The 20,443-nt window shown below is 47.1% G+C and overlaps 1 non-coding gene across 1 annotated transcript; it reads right to left on the bottom strand.

The window, feature by feature from the left end:
* Positions 1-20,308: 20,308 nt before the first annotated feature.
* On the bottom strand, positions 20,309-20,443 carry LOC127186011 (small nucleolar RNA SNORA70). The gene has a single exon (XR_007830268.1). It is a non-coding gene; the product is annotated as a small nucleolar RNA SNORA70 (small nucleolar RNA).

Below are 20,443 nucleotides of genomic sequence, written 5' to 3'. Positions count from 1 at the left end.
GCCATGATGTGCTGGAGAAGACCCGGGCAACCAAGGAAGTCTGGTTATAAGCTCCTTCCCCATTTCCCCCCCCCAATGGGGTGTGCTCAAACTGCCTATAAGGTAACCCCCAGGTTCTCTGTAGTCTTCCTGCCTGTCCTACAGGGTCTGTAGCCTCAGTATCAATGGTGAGGCAATCCCACCTGCAGAGATCCTCACAAGTCCAGCACCTCCTGCATGGTAGGGCATCTTTGATGTCCCAGCCTCCTCTGTCCCTCGGCCCCTGGAACTCCTCCCTTCCCAGAACTATTTTCATTTCGAAAACTTTCACAAGCCCTGGCTGAGCCCCTTCACCCCAACAGGAACCTAACTCCTCCGCCCTTGGGTCCATTGACCCCATTTACCGACATTAGTCTCATGGTCCACATCACAGCACCTCAATTTTTCGTTAGAAAAATTAAGAGCATCCTGGAAGGCGACACAGGGTCCAGACGGGAACCCCAACTCCACCCTGTCAGCCTGACCTCAGGGACATAGTGAGGGCATGAGTCATTGGGTCACTGGGCCGGCTAGACATGGATCAACGCCCCACACCTCCATACCTGACTCAGGGACCTTTGCTCCTATTCTTATGCTCTGCACACTTGCCTTGGGACTTAGGGCCACCTGACACCAAGCAGAGACCATCAGAAGGCAATCTTCCATAATTCCTGCATCACACAAACCTCTGAGACCCTCCCATCAACCCCAGGGCCTTGTCCTATCATCCTGTTGCAGGGATAGGCTGCAGCAAAAGAGCTCCAGAGGGCACATGTGGGGACACACACACACACACACACACACACACAGGCAGGCCCAGCAGGTTTTTCAGGTCTGCCCTTCTGACACCATAGCTGAGAAAAATTCCTGGCCGTAATGACTGTTTACAACCAAGATACTTCACCTGGGTGGCACTCCAACACTGTCAATGAGAGCCCCATTTCCACATCCTGCCGCCCGCCCGCCACTTGAGCAAATGTACACACAGTGTGGACTGCTCCCCAGGGCTCCCCCCAAACACACAGCACACCCACTTCTATCACTGAGGGTGAACAAATGGAGGCAAAAAGTGGATACAGGGGTCCGAACAACAGTAGGTTCTAAATAGTTCAGCTAGTCTTTTCTGAGGCACTAGTCCTGATAAAGAGGCTAACTCTGAAAAGGGGAGGAAGCGAGGGAGAGGGCCTGGGAAGCCGGAAGATGAGTCTCTCTCTGCCCCATCCTCCTCCTCCATTTCCAGGCAAGAACTGCTTTGCATCAAGAGAGGAAAATGGCCTTGTGGGGATTTGCCGTGCTCCCCAGCCCCTCCTGTACTGAACACCACCCCTCCTATCATGACCCTATATTCTGTGGGTGTGCCTTCTCCTCAGACCAGGGTCTCTGAAAGAGAACTTCAGTACAGTCTCCCTCAGCCCTCAATTCCTGTGCCTTCACTGTCTCACAGCCCTGGCCCACGGGTCCCAAGTACTCACCAATGCCAGAGGACTGTATGGCAGCCTCGAAAATCTCAAAAACAATAGTTGTCTCATCCAGGCCCTAGCTTTCCTGGCAGTAGCCTTGAGCAGCAGTGGCTGCTGTCCTGGCTGCCTCCCACTAGGTAAAGGCCCAACCTACCTGGACAGGAACTGGGCTGGTCCATACCTTTTAACCCTTACCTGCCTGCTTCCAGAGCTAGGGCCACCCCCTGGGAAGGCAATCTCAGGGGCCAGGGGCCTCAGGGTACCCAGAAGAAAGCATAGAACTCTCTCCTGGCTGCAGACACCTCGGGAGAGAATTGGAAAAGAGTTGTGGGAGGAGCCACTGCCTCTCCTTCTGCCCAGATCCTCAGGCCACTGGAGCCTGCCTATACAAGGCAGCACCTGGGGAGGGGGGAGTGGGGGCTAGGAAACTGTAGTGTGTGTGCACGCACACAGGTAGGCACACACACACACATACACACACACCTGGGTTGTTGTTGTTGTTGTTGTTTTACCCTGAAGAGGCTGTTTCATATTCTCCAGGCCCCTCCCAGAGCGAGGCAGGGATAAGAGAAGGTCTTGGGGCAATTTCTCCCATAATTAGGATAATGGTTTTCTAAGTTGCAGACAGAAGCTAACCTTTGTAAGGAGAGCCCAGATCTCAAGACACTACCACTTTCCACAGTCCGGAAGGAAATCCTAGTAAGTAGACCCTAAGTTATGCCCTAGAAACCTGAGGGATGGATGGCACAGACACAGCACCCTCTGAAGCAGGTTACAGATGGGAAGGCAAGGCTTGGCAAGGTAAAGAGGCCTGAGTGAGCACATAACAATGTCAAAGCGGAAGAAGGAACCCGGTGTTGGTGGCGCAACTTCCTTTCATCTCAGCACTCAGGAGGCAGAGGCAGGCGGATGTCTCTGAGTTCGAGGCCAGCCTGGTCTACAGAGTGAGTTCCAGGACAGCCAAGGCTACACAAAGAAACCCTGTCTTGAAAAATCAAACCACACTGCCACTGCCGCTGCCACCACCACCACCACCATGCCAAAAAAAAAAAAAAAAAATCAGAATGCTAGGACTGGATCGCGGACACGCCAGTGCCTACTCCCAAAAGGAGAAAGAAGATGGCTCAGCCTTCTTTCTCCTGCCATAGCCTTCCCTACTCCCTCCCCGCCCCCTTTACCTTTCTGGCCTAGAATGAAGCTTTACACCAGACAAGGAAATTGACAACTCTTGAGTCCCTATAATGTCCCTCAAACACAGCCCTATCTGGGCTTGGAGCATGTCCCCGGCACATATTAAACATCCTGTACTCCAGGTAAGACAATCTACTTTGTGCCCTCAGAACCCAAACCTGAGCCTACAACAGGGAGGATGGCTGTCAGGGGTGTTCCCCCTCACACTGGGCAGGAGAACCTAGAGAAGAGGCCCCTCAGTCACATGCTACGAAGGCCTGCTGCCCCTGCTGCCGATTTTTCTTCCTGCTTATGATATGGTGCACAAAGGACCCTTTTGTCTCTTTCCTCCCTTTTCCCTCCTTTTGGGGTGCTAGTGTGAAGGCAAGCCGCAGTCAGATGAGCAGCTAGCTATATACTGGTGGGGACTGTCCTCTTGGCCATGGCCTCCCTCTCTCCCTTCACAGGCCGCCAAGCATGCTGGGAAATATGGATGGTTATAAACAGGGACAAGAGAGATGAGAAAATAGTGCCGATGGAGCCTCCGGGTTGAAGTTACCTCATCTGTAAAATGGACAAAATAGACAACAGAGGCCAAAAGAACTTTAGAAGGGATTTCATAGTACATGTAACTCACACCGAATCACTAATGACCATTCATAAAAGAACAATAAATTTGGAGATAAAGAGATGGCTCAATAGTTCTTCCAGAAGACCTGAGTTCGGTTCCAAGCATCTATGTCAAGTGGTTCATAACCTCTTATAACTCCATTTTCAGAGGTTCTAAAACCCTCTTGCCTCTAAGGGCACCTTTGCGTGCAAGTGCGCACATGCGCGCATACACACACAAACACTTACAAATTAACTCTTTTTTAAAAATTTAAGATTTTATTTATTTACTTTCTTTTTTCTGAGGCAGGGTTTCTCTGTGTAACAGCCCTGGCTGTCCTGGACTCACTCGTTTTGTAGACCAGGCTGGAGAGCTGCCTGCTTCTGCCTTTCCAGTGCTGGGATTAAAGGCATACACCACATTTCCCTGCTTACTTTTTTTTTTCTTTTTCTTTTTTTGAGAAAGGGTCTCACTATACAGCCTTAGGTGTCCTGGAACTCACTGCACAGACCATGATGGTCTCAGACTCTTAGAAATATGCCTGCCTCTGCCTCCCAAATTCTGGGACTAAACAGGCACATGTCCTCATGCCCAGCTTATCATTCTTTTTGTTTTGTTTTTTGGGTTTGTTGTTGTTGTTCTTTTTTTTTTTTTTTTTTTTTTTTGGTTTTTGTTTGGTTTGGTTTGGTTTGGTTTTTCAAGACAGGGTTTCTCTGTGTAGCCCTGGCTGTCCTGGACTCGCATTATAGACCAGGCTGGCCTCGAACTCACAGCGATCCACCTGCCTCTGCCTCCCGAGTGCTGGGATTAAAGGCCTGCGTCACCACTGCCCAGCTTTGTTTTGTTTTGAGACAGGGTTTCTCTGTATGTGTATCCCTGACTGTCCTGGATTCGCTTTGTAGACCAGGTGGGCCTTGAACTCACAGCAATCCATTTGTCTCTCTCTCCCAAGTGCTGGGATTACAGGTATGTGCCACCATGCCGGGCTCCATTTATCATCATTATTATTATTTTTTGGCTGCCCTGGACTCACTCTGTAGACTAGGCTGGCCTCGAACTCACAGCGATCCACCTGCCTCTGCCTCCCGAGTGCTGGGATTAAAGGCGTGCGCCACCACTGCCTGCCTTCAGTTTGTCATTCTTTTTTTTTTTTTTTTTTTTTTTTTTTTGGTTTTTGAGACAGGGTTTCTCTGTGTAGCCATGGCCATCCTGGACTCACTCTGTAGAACAGGCTGGCCTCGAACTCACAGCGATCCACCTGCCTCTGCCTCCCGAGTGCTGGGATTAAAGGCGTGCGCCACCACGCCCGGCTTGCTAATTGTCATTCTTATAGTATGTGTATGAGTGTCCAGGACAGTCTGGATACCATGTACCTGCAGTGCCTGTAGAGGCCAGAAGAGGGCAACAGACACCCCCACCCCAAGACTGGAGCAAAAGATGCTTGTGAACCATCATGTGGATGTTGGGAATTTGTTATGGTTCCTCTGGAAGAGCAACCAGTGTTTTTAATTGTTGAGACATCTCTCCAGCCCCAACAATTTTGTTTGTTTGCTTGCTTGCTTGTGTTTAGAGAACAAAAAATATGATGCTTGAAAGATGAAAGTGATGAAGAGCACTAGCTGCTCTTCTGGAGGACTGGGCTTTGATGCCCAGCGCCCATATCAGGTGGTTTCCAACCACCTTCAACTCCAGCTCTAGGGAACCCAACACCCTTTTCTGGCATCTGTGGCTGCCAGTACACATGTCACAAACACTGACATAGATGCATACACATAAATAAAAATAAATATTAATGCTGGGCTATGATGGCACACACCTTCCTTTAATCCTAGCACTTGGGAGGCAGAGGCAGGGACGATCTCTTAGTTTGAGACCAGCCTGGTCTACAGAGTGAGTTCCAGGACAGCCAGAGCTACATAGAGAAATCCTGTCTCCACAAACCAAAAATTATAAATAAATAAATAAATATTAAAATATTAAATAATAATAAATCTACCGAAGTAAACTACTTTAGAAGAAAGTAGGAAAAATTCCTGGGCCAAGTAGACAAGTAGGGCTGAATCACCTACAAGATCATTTTCCCATTCGTGATTTTCTTTTCTCAGTGCTGGAAATTGAACCCCGGACCTTATGTGTGCTAAGCAAGCTCTCTCCCACTGGCTACAGCCCTAGCCCTGCAATTTAAACAGACAAGAAGATGGTCTAAGCCCATGTATGTTTATACATGGACCCTGCACAGACAGTAAATGGTGAGTCAAGTGTGTAATTCTATTGTCACTTACTGGCTATATGACTGCTTAGAAAACTCACTTTTCTGTCCCTCTATGTCCTCATCTGTTAAAGAGGGAAATTGAGGTAGTGGTGGGAACATTACAGGGACTCAGAGTCCTCAATGTTAAGTTATAAAACAACCTAGTTGCCAGGCATGGTGACCTTTAATACCAGCGCTCAAGGAGGCAGAGGCAGGCGGATGTCTGTGAGTTCAAGGCCAGCCTCCAGAATAGCCAAACCTTGTCTCAAAAAACCAAACAACAACAACAACAACAAAACTAACAGACAATTCTAGAGTTTTTGTTTGTTTGTTTCTTTCTTTGTTTTGGTTTTAGTTTTTCTTTTTTTTTTTTTTTTTTTTTTTTTTTTTTTTTGTTTACATTGTTTATGTATATACTTGCAAGCCAGAAGAGGGCACCAGATCTCATTATAAATGGTTGTGAGCCACCATGTGGTTGCTGGGAATTGAACTCGGGACCTCTGGAAGAGCAGTCAGTGCTCTTAACCTCTAAGCCATCTCTCCAGCCCTGGTTTTAGTTTTTCAAGACAGGGTCTCTCTATGTAGCCTTGGCTGTCCTGGACTCACTTTGTAGACCAGGCTGACCTCGAACTCACAGAGATCCGCCTGCCTCTGCCTCCCGAGTGCTGGGATTAAAGGTATGTGCCACCACACCTGGCATGCTCATAGAGCTGTTGCAAGCAACTGACTTCATCCACTTACAGCTTGCTAGGACATAGCAACTGGCTGGGTATCAGTACTGTCATAATTATGAATATTCCTCCCCAGTAAATCAAACGGATATGTTTGGGTGCTTGCCTTTGAGACAGAGCCAGTTTATTAAGCATCACTGAATCAATCTGAAACAGACGTTTGCTTTTTGCTTTGGTTTGTCTTTTCTCGGGGCACATTGTCTGAATTCTCACTATCCAAAATGAAAAACTGGGATTCATGAAGGCAAGGAAGTGTCTCAGCAGGGAAGAAAGATGCCTGACAAACTAAGTTTGGATCCTCAGAACTCATGTTAAAGCCAGATAAAATGTCTCTAGTTGGCAGGGTCGGGTGGCGCACACCATTAATCCCAGCACTGGGAGGCAAAGGCAGGAAGATAACTGTGAGTTCGAGGCCAGCCTGGTCTACAAGGCAAGTCCAGGAAAGCCAAGGCTACGCAGAAAAACCCTGTCTCAAAAAACAAAACAAAACAAAACAAAAAAAAAAACAAAAGCAGCCAGCTGAGTTCTGAAAGTTATACACACAAATACAAGCATCCCTGACTGCCACATATGAAATAAACATTAAAATTTATACAAATGTATATAAAAGTTTTCTACAAAGAACTAAACCTATTCAGATGCACTGGAGATAGACAGAGCTGCTATCTCAGCCTCTAAATTCTCCTTCCTTGCCAAAAGTAGACATATTTGAAACAGGTGTGTCCCCTCACCCCTACCCCCACTGTCTAACTCATCACTAAAAATGGGGCTAGAGAGATGGCTCAGCACTTAAGGCTGAAGACTACTCTCCCAAAGAACCGGGGTTCAATTCTCAGCACCGACATGGGAGCTCACAACTAATTCCAGTTCCAAGGAATCTGACACCCTCACACAGACATACATGCAAACAGAACACCAATGCAGATAAAATAAAAGTAAATAAATTTTTATTTTAAAGTGCACTAACTGGGATAGGGATGATGCATGCTTGTAATCCAGCATCAGGAAGGATAAAAGAGGAGGATCAAGAGTTCCAAGCCTTAGCCGGACGTGGTGGCGCACGCCTTTAATCCCAGCACTCGGGAGGCAGAGGCAGGCGGATCGCTGTGAGTTCGAGGCCAGCCTGGTCTACAAAGTGAGTCCAGGATAGCCAAGGCTACACAGAGAAACCCTGTCTCGAAAAACAAAAACAAAAACAAAAACAAAAAACCTGCAGAGACAAAATACTTTCAGATAACTTAGGACTTTTCACTGTCTGAGCTCCTAGAAGTCCTCTTCACTCATAACTTTCCTACCAAATAGATAGGGACTGGGAGTGACCTGAGTGGGTAGTAGATCTATATAAATGTTTTGGATAAATAAAATGGGTCTTGAGCTGGAGAGATGGCTCAGAGGTTAAAAGCACTGACTGCTGTTCAGGAGGTCCTCTCAGTTCAATTCCCAGTAACCACAGGGTGGCTCCCAGCCATGTATAATGGGATCTGGTGCCCTCTTCTGGCAGCCAGGTACACATGCAGACAAGGCACCATATGCATAATAAATAAATAAATCTTTAAAAAATAAAATGAGCCTGGCGTGGTGGCGCACGTCTTTAATCCCAGCACTCGGGAGGCAGAGGCAGGCGGATCGCTGTGAGTTCGAGGCCAGCCTGGTCTACAAAGTGAGTCTCGAAAAACCAAAATAAGTAAATAAATAAAAAATAAAATGAGTCCTACATTCCTTATTCAAACTCACCGTTCTGTGAGACCAACACAGTAGCATCTTGCTGTTATCCCTGTTCATCCTCAAATTCAAGGATTTGGACCACAGAGGAATCTCATCCTATTGTTACTACTGGATGAGCCTGAGTTTTTATTTACTTTCTCCACAGCAGGAGGGATGAAACTTGGAGCCTTACCCAGCTATATCCCTGGCCCATTTTGTGTGTTTATCATTTGTGTTTTCTCTGAACAGGGTCTCACTGTGTATCTCTGGCTGCCCTGGAACTCACTCTGTAGATCAGGCTGGCCTCAAACTCAGAGATCTGCCTGCCTCTGTTTCTCCAGTGCTGGGATTAAAGGCATGCCACCACCTGGCTTGTCTTCCCACGCTTTATTTATTTATTTATTCGTTCATTTGTTTTCAAGATAGGGTTTCTCTGTGTAGCCTTGGCTGTCCTGGACTCATTCTGCAGACCAGGCTGGCCTCGAACTCACAGAGATCCACCTGCCTCTGCCTCCCAAGTGCTGGGATTAAAGGCGTGCACCACCATCGGGTGGCTTACCACCTCTCATCTTCAGTTTAGTGTGCATTTTGTTTGTTTGTTTGTTGTTTGTTTTTTCAAGACAGGGTTTCTATGTATAGCCTTGGCTGTCCTGGACTCGCTTTGTAGACCAGGCTGGCCTCGAACTCACAGTGATCCACCTGCCTCTCAGTTTAGTATTTTTATGGGATTGCTGAGTGTATGAATGGGTAGGTCTCTGAGTCTTGTGCTTTCTCTTGGGCTCTTTTCCTTCTGTTGGTTTGTTTTGTCCACCTCTGCCTCCCAAGTGCTGGGATTAAAGGTGTGCACCACCATGCCTGGCTGTGATGTTGTTTTCCATCTATCTATCTATCTATCTATCTATTAATATGTTGTTGTTTGGGGATTTTTTTGTTTTGTTTTGTTTTGTTTTGTTTTTTGAGACAGGATTTCTCTGTATTACCCTGGCTGTCCTGGACTCGCTTTGTAGACTAGGCTGGCCTCGAACTCACAGAGATCCACCTGCCTCTGCCTCCCACGTACTGGGATTAAAGGTATGTGCCACCACCGCCTAGCTATTATACTTCATTTTGTCAAAAAATATGAGTGGGGCCTGGAGAGATGGCTCAGAGGTTTAGAGCACTGTCTGCTCTTCCAGAGGTCCTGAGTTCAATTCCCAGCAACCATATGGTGGCTCACAGCCATCTGTAATAAAACCTGGTGCCCTCTTCTGGTGTTCAGGCAAATATGTAGTCAGAACAGCATTATATAGTAAATAAATCTTTAAATATAAATATATAATACATATATATATATACATGTATATAGTGCATGTGTGTGTGTGTGTGTGTGTGTGTGTGTGTGTGTGTGTGTGTGTGTAAACTGGGCACAGTAGTGCATGCCTGTAACCCCAGCACTTGCCAGGTAGCACACACCTTTAATCCCAGCCCTCAGGAGGCAGAGGCAGGCAGATCTCTGTGAGTTCAAGGCCAATCTGGTCTATATAGTGAGTTCTAGGCCAACTAGGACTACATAGTGAGACCCTGCCAAATAGATAAATAGTGGGCCTTGTTAATCCCTGACCAAGGACTTCTGGGCTCAAGCGACCCTCCCATATTTGCTTCTTGAATAACTAGAGATACATGCTCATGGCACGACCAGGCTGAATGCGCCTGATGCTAACAACATCCAGCAACAGCCACTGCCTATGCCCCTACATACAACACAGTCACAAGGAGACCCCTATGGATGGGATGGGTTTAGCACCAAAATGTTCACTGATAACTTCATAAAAGAAAGGGATAAACCCCTTCTCTCATCCCATCCCTACTACCAAGTCCTGAAGTCTCTGACCTACAAATGTTTTGTTTTGTTTTCAGAGATCATAGCCCTGGGATCCAAATTAGGTGAGGCAGATAATAAGACTTCAAAGATTCATACATAGCCTGTGTCTCTTAACCTAATATCTTTTCAACCTCCATACCCCCCACACCCAACATGGTCCAGCCCCCAATACAGAAAGGCTGGAAACAGGATCCAGACCTCTCAGACTCCCAGGAGGCAATGAATAATTTAGGGTGTTCTTTCACATTTGGGGAGAGCAAGGGGTGTAGGGACATTTCCATGCACTCCTGGGCAGTAAGAGAACCGCAAGCTCCGAGTGAGATCACTAGAATGCAGACGGGGGAAGGGGGGCGGTCCCATACAAAAACTCCACCTGCCACAAAGAGGACACAAGCCTACCTGTGCCCGTAAAAGGCAGTATAAGGAACATACTTTAGGAGCCCAGGGGACAACAGAGAGCCTTCAAGTGCTGAGGCAAAGTATAAAGGGATTCAGAGTGCAAAAGGGATGGGAATGGTTGTTAGGAAGGACTGAACAAGTTGGAAGGTTACAACAACAGGTAAAACAGGGGGCCTGGTTTGGGGGTGTGTATGGGAGGTTAGGACAAGAATGAGTGGCAGGGCAGAAAATAGAAAAGTCATTATAGGATGGAGATTAAGAGGCAGAGTAGGGGACACGTATGGTGGGTTACTTCTGTCTAGAAGTGCAGATAGAATGATTGCAAATTCCAGGCCAGCCTAGGCTACATAGTTGAGACCCTGTCTAAAAACAAAGAGCGCGCATGGTAGAGGGACATGCCTATATTCCCAGCCCTCAGGAGGCAGAGGCAAGAGGATCACATCACAAATCTGAGGCCACCATGGACTACATAGCAAGTTCCAGGACAGTCAAGGCTGCATCAACAGATCCTGCCTAAAAAGGATAATAGAGCCAAGACAAGATACTGAGGGGTGAAAAAAAAAAGACTAAGATTCTGAAGAGGAGAAAAAGTACAAGGAGACAAACAGTATAGAACAATAGCCAGAAGGCAAGACTGGGATAAGCCGAGGCAGGGATCAAGGGAGGGAAAGAGGCAGGTTCAAGTGGAGGTCAGGGACAGGAAAAGACCAGGACAGAATGAAGACAGGCATGAGGTGGTGATGTGAGAGAAAGGGGGAAACTGCAGGAGACAGAAGGGGATGTATAAAGGGAGTGAGCCATGACAGAGAGCCAGAGTGGTGGTGGTGGTGGTGGGGCACAGTACAGGGGGTTACAGAAGTCAGAATCAGCAATGAGGATAGAACTGAATAAATTAGGGCTATAGAGTCAGAACCTTTCATTGGAAGGGATTCAGAGACTGGATAAGCATTTTGAGAACAGTGTGGTCAAGCATCAGATCAGAACCGGAGTTAGCTGTTGGGTATCAAAACAACAGCTTCAGAGATAGGATAGGGTCACACAAGGATCTGGACCAAAGACAAACCTGGATGGGGTTGGGGATCAGCACTGGGCTTGGCGGACAAAGAAGGGGTTCAAGATCACACCACGCCAAAATATAGTTAGATCAGGGATAGGGCTGAAGGTTCTGGGCCAAGGCTGCCAGGACTTTGGGGTTTAAAAGGGATGTCCTCAGGTCAGACAGGGGTCAAGGATGGGGGCATAGGGTCAGAGGGTGTAGGTGCGCGCGCAGGGCCATCCTTGTGGGCGTTTCCAGGCCTCCTCCCGCCCTGTCCCCACCCTTCTTCTAGCCGGAACCGTTACTCACCTAGGGGTCCTCTCAATGCCACGCAGGTGGGGTCGGTTGAAGCAGACAGGGACCTAGTGGGCGCGCCTTCCTTAGCAGTGGCGCGCCTTCCCTCGCAGTGCTCCCGCTCGTCCCTGGGCGCGCGCTTCCTCGCCTTCTGCTCCCTACCTCTGGGCCACGTTCGACCACACGCACAACCCTTAGCCTTCAGGGGCAGATGGGGGACCCCTAGATGGTGGGAGAGGTGCGGCGGCCCCGCGCCCCTCACCTTTAACTCTGGACGTCCGTTCGTAGCTACACAGCCATCTCCGCTGCTGAGCGCGAACCTAAGGGGCTGGAGGACGAGGGGGCGGGGCGCGAGACCACAGCAGCGGCAGAGACGAAGTGCGCAGGCGCCAGTTTGAGTCTTGATCCCCCCCCCCCGCTTTGGGAGCGCCTGGAACGAAGATGAAACCGGGAGCGCGTGCGCACGCGCTTTTTTGGACGGCAGAGCCCTAAGCCACGCCCCCTAGGTGAACCGCCTTGATCTCCTGACTCCTAGTCACTCTTTCCCAAGACAGTATCTCAAATGCTATCCATAAGTCTTTTTCGCGGCCCTCGACTCCCACTGACGTCTCCTAGATGCTTCCCCAAACGACCTTCCATCAGCCTCCAAATTATATCTCCAAAGTATTGTCTTGATCTCAAGCAGCAACTCTCAGCCATTCTTTGCTGTCATTGACCTGCACCAACATACAACTCTATTGATCCAGCATGCAGAAATCATTTGTTGGCCCTAGGCTAGACCGGCAAGTTACCCTCCATGGCTGTCAAAACTGCATGCGCAATTGTTTTTCTTAGCATACCGTTGGAGTGTGTGCTTCAAGTTACACTCCAGCAGCCTCCAGATGACTCTTTACATCTGAGTTGCACTCCCCAAATCACTTCTTAAAGTTCCCCCCAACTGTTAATCCCAGGCAGGGCCCGCAGTCCGTTCTTCAGCAAAACTCAAGTCTGCATGAATAAACTGCCTTCCATTAACTTCCAAGTCATTCCTCCTTCACCATCCTCAATTAACCCTTGGAGCCAATAACTTCTAAACAGCATTTATATTATTCATTCATTCATTTGCAGTACCAGGGATTTCCAAAACCCAGAGCCTCGTACATAATACACACGTGCTCTATCAATGAGAAAAATGCTGAGCTCCAGATATCAGTCCTAAATCTTTTCTTAAATTTATTTATTTATTTATTTATTTATTAAGTATACAGTGCTCTGCCTGCATGTACACATGCCACCAGAAGAGGGCACCAGATCTCATTACAGATGGCTGTGAGCCACTATATGTTTGCTGGGAATTGAACTCAGGACCTCTGGAAGAGCAATCAATGCTCTTAACCTCTGAGCCATCGCTCTAGCCCCCCACTCCTAAATCTTAAATTCACTGTACGTGAAAAACACCTTCTGTTGACCCAAAACACTATACGCAATCTACATACCACCCTCTGCATTCCCAGTGGGCTGTCTGCAACATTACCAGCTATATTCAATGTAGGCTCCAGTTACACCTCAAATTGCCTCCAACTGTCACCTGTTTAACTGCAAACCATGCTCCATGGACAACCCACCAAGAAACCACCTTCTAGTAACAGACCATGCTATCTCTACAAAACTTGCTTCTTTTTTGTTTGTTTGTTTGTTTGGTTGGTTGGTTTGGTTTGGTTTGGTTTGGTTTGGTTTTTCGAGACAGGGTTTCTCTGTGTAGCCTTGGCTGTCCTGGACTTGCTTTATAAACCAGGCTGGCCTCGAACTCACAGTGATCCGCCTGCCTCTGCCTCCCGAGTGCTGGGATTAAAGGCGTGTGCCACCACGCCCAGCTCGTTTCTGTTTTTTTGTCTATGTTTTTGTTTTGTTTTGTTTTGTTTGGCTTGTTTGTTTATTTGGGGTGTGGGATCCCATGGGGTACAGGCTGATCCTCAACTGTAAGCAGTCAAAGATAGTCTTGAAGTTCTGATCCTCCTGCCTCCATCTCCTGAGCTATATCCTCAGCCTTTTCCTCATTTTTTTTGAAACTACTTTATGTGGCCCAGGTTGGCCTAGACATTGCTGTATAACCAAGGATGATAACTAGCTCCTGATCCATGAGGCTAGAGAGATGGCACAGATGATTGAGAACAGTGGCTGGGGGCTGGGGAGATGGCTGAGAGGTTAAGAGCACTGTCTGCTCTTCCAGAGGTTCTGAGTTCAATTCCCAGCTACCACATGGTGGCTCACAGCCATCTAGAATGAGATCTGGTGCCCTCTTCTGACATGCAGGGGAACAGGCAGGTAAAATAACAAAACAAAACAAAACAAAACTGTATACACTATAAACAAATAAATCTTTTTTTTTTCCAAAACAAGGTTTCTCTGTGTAGCCTTGGCTGTCCTGGACTTGATCTGTAGACCAGGCTGGCCTCTGGCCTCGAACGCTCAGAGATTCACCTGCCTCTGCCTCCCGAGTGCTGGGATTAAAGGCGTGAGCCACCACTGCCCGGCAATAGATCTTAAAAAAAAAAAAAAAAGAAAGAAAAAGAAAAAAAGAACAGTGACTGGGAGCCGGGCGTGAGCAGGTGCCTATAATCCCAGCACTCAGGAAGCAAAGGCAGGTGGATCGCTGTGAGTTTCAGGCCAGCCTGCTATACAAAGTGAGTCCAGGACAGCCAAGGCTACACAGAGAAACCCTGTCTCCAAAAACCAAAAAAACAAAAACAAAGACAAAAATAAATAAATAAAAAAATCTACATATTACATTTACATAAAATTATAACATTAGGAAATCTGTAGACAGTTGATTTGTGGTTGTCTAAGAGTGTGCCACCACGCCCGGCTATAATATGTAGATTTTTAATATTTATTTTTATTCATGTGCATGAATGTTTCACCTGCATTTATGTATATATGTGTACCACATTCGTTCAGTGACTGTGGAGGCCAGAAGAGGGCATCAGCGTCCTGAGAATTGGAGATACACATGGCTATGAATCACCACGTGGGTTCTCTATAAGAACAGCAAGTGCTCTTAACTATGGAGTCATCTCTCTAGCTCCAATATGTAGATTTGGGGGGGGGTTGTTTGTTTTTAACAGATGTTGATGTTGTTGTTGTTGTTGTTGTTTTGAGACAGGATTTCTCTGTGTAATAGCCTTGGTTGGCCTGGACTCACTTTGTAGACCAGGCTGGCTTTGAATTCACAGTGATCCTCCTGTCTCTGCCTCCTGAGTGCTGGGATTAAGAGCATGCACTGCCACCACAGCCGTCACCCCAACCCCACGTGTAGATGCTTTTTGTTTTTGTTTTTGTTTTATGTACACTAGTGTTGCACACATATCTATATGAGGATGTCCAATCCCTGGAACAGGAGGTACAGACAGTTGTGAGCTGTCATGGGGGTTCTAGGAATTGAACTCGGATCATCTGGAAGAGCAGTTTGTGCTTTTAACCATTGAGCCATCTCTCCAGCCCTGCCTATAGGTGTTTTAATGTTTAACTTAGTGTAAAGTTTTGGGTGGTGGTGATCAGTTTGTGAGATATGGTCTCACACAGTATCCCAGGCTAGCCTAAACTCTGTGACGGTTCTGCCTCCACCTCCCAAGAGTGCTTTACCACAGCATAGATTTTAAAGGTTTAAACATAATGTACCGTGTAAAAAGTAGTCTATTGGGCTGGAGAGATGGCTCAGAGGTTAAGAGCACTGGGTGCACTTCCAGAGGTCCTGAGTTCAATTCCCAGCAACTACATGGTGGCTCATAACCATCTGTAATGAGATCTGGTGCCCTCTTCTGGTGTGCAGGTATACATGCAGGCAGAATATTGTTTACATAATACATTTTTTAAAAAGTAGTCTGTTCAGGGCCGGGCGTGGTGGCGCACGCCTTTAATCCCAGCACTCGGGAGGCAGAGGCAGGCGGATCGCTGTGAGTTCGAGGCCAGCCTGGTCTACAAAGTGAGTCCAGGATGGCCAAGGCTACACAGAGAAACCCTGTCTCAAAAAACCAAAAAAAAAAAAAAAGTAGTCTGTTCTGCCGGGCGTGGTGGCACACGCCTTTAATCCCAGCACTCAGGAGGCAGAGGCAGGTAGATTGCTGTGAGTTCGAGGCCATCTTTGTCTACAAAACCAGTCCAGTATAGCCAAGGCTACACAGAAAGACCCTGTCTCTAAAAAAAAAAACAACAAAACAAAACCAAACAAAAAAAGTGGTCTGTTATTTGTTCTCTTTTTGTTTTTGTTTTGGTTTTTGGTTTTTTGAGACAGGGTTTCTCTGTATAGCCTTGGCTGTCCTGGACTCACTTTGTAGATCAGGCTGGCCTCAAACTCACAGAGATCTGCGTGCCTCTGGGATTAAAGGGGTGCACCTAGTCAAAGATCTATTAATTGTTCCACAAATCACTCACTATTAGCTTACAGCTCCAAATCAGAATAACTCCCTGAAATCTAAACTTCAAAACAAGTTCCTAAACAATATCCCCAAACCACACTTATCAACCGTTAGTCATACTCCCAACCAACTCCATTAATTTTCAGTTACTACTAAACTGCCCTCCCACAGCCTCATCTTTACTCCCAAACTACCTCCAGTGGCCCACTGGACCCTTAAACCTCCCTTTATCAGCTCACATGAAAGCAATGACAAGGGCCAGGCATGGTGACACACATCTTTAATCCCAGCACTGGGGAGGCAGAGGCAGGTGGATCCATGTGAGTTTGAGGCCAGCCTGGTCTACAAAGGGAGTCCAGGATAGTCAAGGCTACACAGAGAAACCCTGTCTCAAAAAAAAAAAAAAGAAAGAAAGAAAAGAAAAGAGAAAGCAATGACAAGTATAGGATACCCATAGTAATTAAGACAGATCCTTAAGCCCAGAGGTTTGAGGCCAGCCTGGGAAAGGCAGTAAGACTCATCTCCTTTTTAAAAAGAGTAGAAAGCTGGGCGTGGTGGCGCACGCCTTTAACCCCAGCACTCGGGAGGCAGAGGTAGGTGGATCGCTGTGAGTTCGAGGCCAGCCTGGTCTACAAAGCGAGTCCAGGACAGCCAAGGCTACACAGAGAAACCCTGTCTCAAAGAAAAGAAAAGAAAGAAAGAAAAAACAAAAACAAACCATACCAAGAAATCAATTCATAACACTAGCAAAATTACAATTATGAAGTAGCAACGGAATAATGTTCTGGTTTGGGGTCACCACAACATGAGGACCAGTGTTAAAGGGCTGCAGCATTAGAAGGGCTGAGAAGCCCTGTCCTAAAAGAACAAAAGAAAAAGGGTCAGTGATCAGTGACACTGTTCTAGCCCTGGAACCCACATGCTAGAAAGAAAAGCAACAACAGTCCACAAGTTGTCATCTGAACTCCTCTCTTTGTCTCTGTCTCCCTCCCCCCCTGCTGCCCTGATGCCTCTCACACACACAAACACACCTTCACATGCATACATACACATACACAGAGGTTGTTTTGGGGTATTTTGGTTTGTTTGGTTTGGGTTTTTTTTGTTGTTGTTGTTGTTATTTTGAGACAGGGTTTCTCTGTATAACAGCCTTGGTTGTCCTGGACTCACTTTGTAGACTAGGCTGGCCTCGAACTCATAGCGATCCACCTGCTTTTGCCTCCAGAGTGCTGGGATTATAGGCGTGTGCTACCACGCCCGGCTCACACTGAAAAATTTTAAACCCTAAAACCTCGTTTTCTCAACTGTACCATCTTCATCAGGCCCCAAGAATCCCCAACTACACCCCAACTACACTAAGTATCTCCTAATGCTACTTGCAACCATTCCACTTTGACAGTCCCAATCTCCCAACTATTCTCAAACCATTCTCCAGTGACCCCACATCCCTTTGATGTTCCAACAACACCCAAGTACTTTCCAGTAGTCCCCAATTATGATCTTCATTTTCCACCAGTGACTCCCAAGCATATCCAATTGCCCCCACGGTAACCTCCAACTCCACCCCGAAGGCTTCGGCTTCAGTATAGCTTCATGTGGCTATTGTGATACATATATATATTAGGTTTTTAAAGACAGGGTTTCTCTGTGTAACAGTCCTGGCTGTCCTGGACTTGCTTTTGTAGACCAGGCTGGCCTCAAACTCAGTAATCTGCCTGCCTCTGCCTCCCAAGTGCTGGGATTAAAGGTGTGGGCCACCAAGCCCAGCTATGACTCATCACTATTAACTTGGTGGTTTAAGACAACAGAAATGTGGAAATCTGTTCTTTGCTTTTGTTTGTTGTGTAACAGAGACAGGATTTCTCTGTGTAGCCTTGGCTGTCCTCGACTCTCTTTGTAGACCAGTCTGGCCTTGAACTTACAGAGATCCTCCTGCCTCTGCCTCCCGAGTGCACGTGGAAATCTGTTCTTTCACGGTTCAGGGACTTAGAAGTCTAAAATCAGTTTCACTGAGCCAAAATCAAGGTGTCACCAAAGCAGTTTTCCTAGACTCTCTAAGAGAAATGTAGTCTTTGTCTCTTCAGCTTCAGGTGGCAGCTGCCACTCCATGGCTTGTAGCCCCCCCCCCCCCACCTCTCGCATTACTTCCACCCTGTCTGTCAGTCAGGCATGCTTCACCTACTTTTCATAAGAACACTTATGGCTACAATTAAGATCTACTTGGATAAACCAGAATAATCTCCACATTTCAAAACCCTCACTTAGAGCCTAGGAGTGCTGATGTATGCCTTTAGTCCTACATACTCAGGGGACTGATGGTATAGATCTCTCTCTCTCAAAGAAAAAAAAATTATTTATTATGTATACAGTGCTCTACCTGCATTTACACCTGCAGGTCAGAAGAGGGCAACAGATCATATTATAGATGGTTGTGAGCCACCATGTGGTTGCTGGGAATTGAACTCAGGACCTCTGGAGGAACAGTCAATGTCCTTAACCTCTGAGCCATCTCTTCAGTCCACTGGTATAGATCTCTTAAGCACAGGAGCTGAAGTCCGCCCTGGTAACATAGCAAGAGCCTGATTTCTCTAAAGCAGGTGTGGGAGTGCACACCTCCAATCCCAGCCCTGGAAAGGCAGAGAGGTAAGGGGATCTCTGAGAGTCTGAGGCCAACCTGGTCTACAGAGTGTTCCAGCCAGCGCTGTGCAGTAAGACTCTGTCTCAAAGAAACAAGCAAACACATTAAATAAACAAAGCAACCCTGCAGTTTAGTCACATCTGCAAAGTCCTTCTGGAGCTCACACTCCCATCTGCTCCCTCGTTTGTTATATGACACTCATGAGGGCGAGTAGGATGGTCAGTGACTGGTGACTAACAGCCCTCGCCACCAAGCCTGAAGACCTGAGTTCAATCCCCTGAATCCACAGAAAGGTAGAAGGAGAAAACTGAGTCCTTCAAGTTCTCCTCTGAGCCTGCACACAAAAACACATACAACATACATACACACACACGCGCGCGCGCGCACGCACACACACACACACACACACACACACACACACACACTAAAGAAAAATCAATATTTTTTCAAAAGCAGCAGAGTGTGATGACACCATCTCTAGTCCTAGCCATTGAGGAGGCAGAGGTAAGAGGATCTATTATTCCAGGCTAGGTATACATAGTGAGACCCTATCTCAAAAAATGAGATAAAGGCCGGGAGTGGTGGCGCACGCCTTTAATTCCAGCACTTGGGAGGCAGAGACAGGCGGGTCTCTGTGAGTTCAAGGCCAGCCTGGTCTACAAAGTGAGTACAGCCAAGGCTACACACAGAGAAACCCTGTCTCCAAAAAAAAAGCAAAACAACAACAAAAAAAGATGCACCTTATGGTCCAATTGCTGTTTTTACTGTTTTTCTTGTTTTACTGCTCTAAAAACTGCATGGGTCTTATGGTCTGAAAAATATGGTAAAGGTTTGTGCCACCATCATTGGGCTATTGCATATTTTCTTTTTCTTTCTTTCTTTTTCTGAGATGCAGTTTTTAAAACAATAGGGTTTCTCTGTGTAGCCTTGGCTGTCCTAGACTCGCTTTGTAGACCAGGCTGGCTTCGAACGCACAGAGATCTGCCTGCCTCTGCCTTCCGAGTGCGGGGATTAAAGGGGTGCGCCATCATGCCCAGCTATTTTTGTTTTTTCATGACAGGGTTTCTCTGTGTAGCCCTGGCTGTCCTGGACTCACTTTGTAGACCAGGCTGGCCTCTAACTCACAGCGATCCACCTGCCTCTGCCTCCCGAGTGCTGGGAATACTGAGATTACAGGCATGTGCCACTGTGCTCAGCCAGGCTTGTTTTTGTTTGTTTGTTTTGTTTTGCTCTTTTGAGACACAGTTTCTCTGTGTAGCCTTGGCTGTCCTGGACTCTGTAGACCAGGCTGGCCTCGAACTCACAGAGATCCACGCCACCACGCCCGGCCTTGTTGCTTTCCTTTACATCTTTTTTTTTTTTTTTTTTTTGATGTTATGCTTTATTTTTTATTTTGTTTGATTTTGGGGTTTTTTGTTTTGGTTAGTTGGTTTTTTGAGGCACGGTTTCTCTGTATAGCCTTCGCTGTCCTGGAACTTGCTGTGTAGACCAGGCTGGCCTCGAACTCAGAGATCCACCTGCCTCTGCCTCCCGAGTGCTAGGATTACAGGTGAGTGGTGCTGCTTCTGCCACTGCCACCACTACTGCCAGGCTCTTCTTCCTTTTCTTTTTCCAGACTGGATGTAAGGTCTATTACTCAGGCTGGAGAGCTGGCTCAGAGGTTAAGAACCTGTCTGTTCTTGCAGAGGTCCTGCGTTCACTGGGCAGCCATTGACATCAGAAACATGAATATCCACTGGCAAAATTGTCTCTAAGGTCTCTTAGGGCAACCTGTATAGGCAACAGGCTATATGCACTCCCTAGGAGGCTACTTTTTGCAGCCATCGCACACAAGGCCCATGTTCCTTTTTTCCCCCCGAGACAGGGTCTCTCTGTGT

This window comes from Acomys russatus, chromosome X (genome assembly GCF_903995435.1).
Source record: "Acomys russatus chromosome X, mAcoRus1.1, whole genome shotgun sequence".
NCBI classification, from domain to species: Eukaryota; Metazoa; Chordata; class Mammalia; order Rodentia; family Muridae; genus Acomys; species Acomys russatus.
The sequence above is the reverse complement of the archived record's forward strand: the minus strand, read 5'-3'. Positions and strand labels throughout refer to the sequence as shown.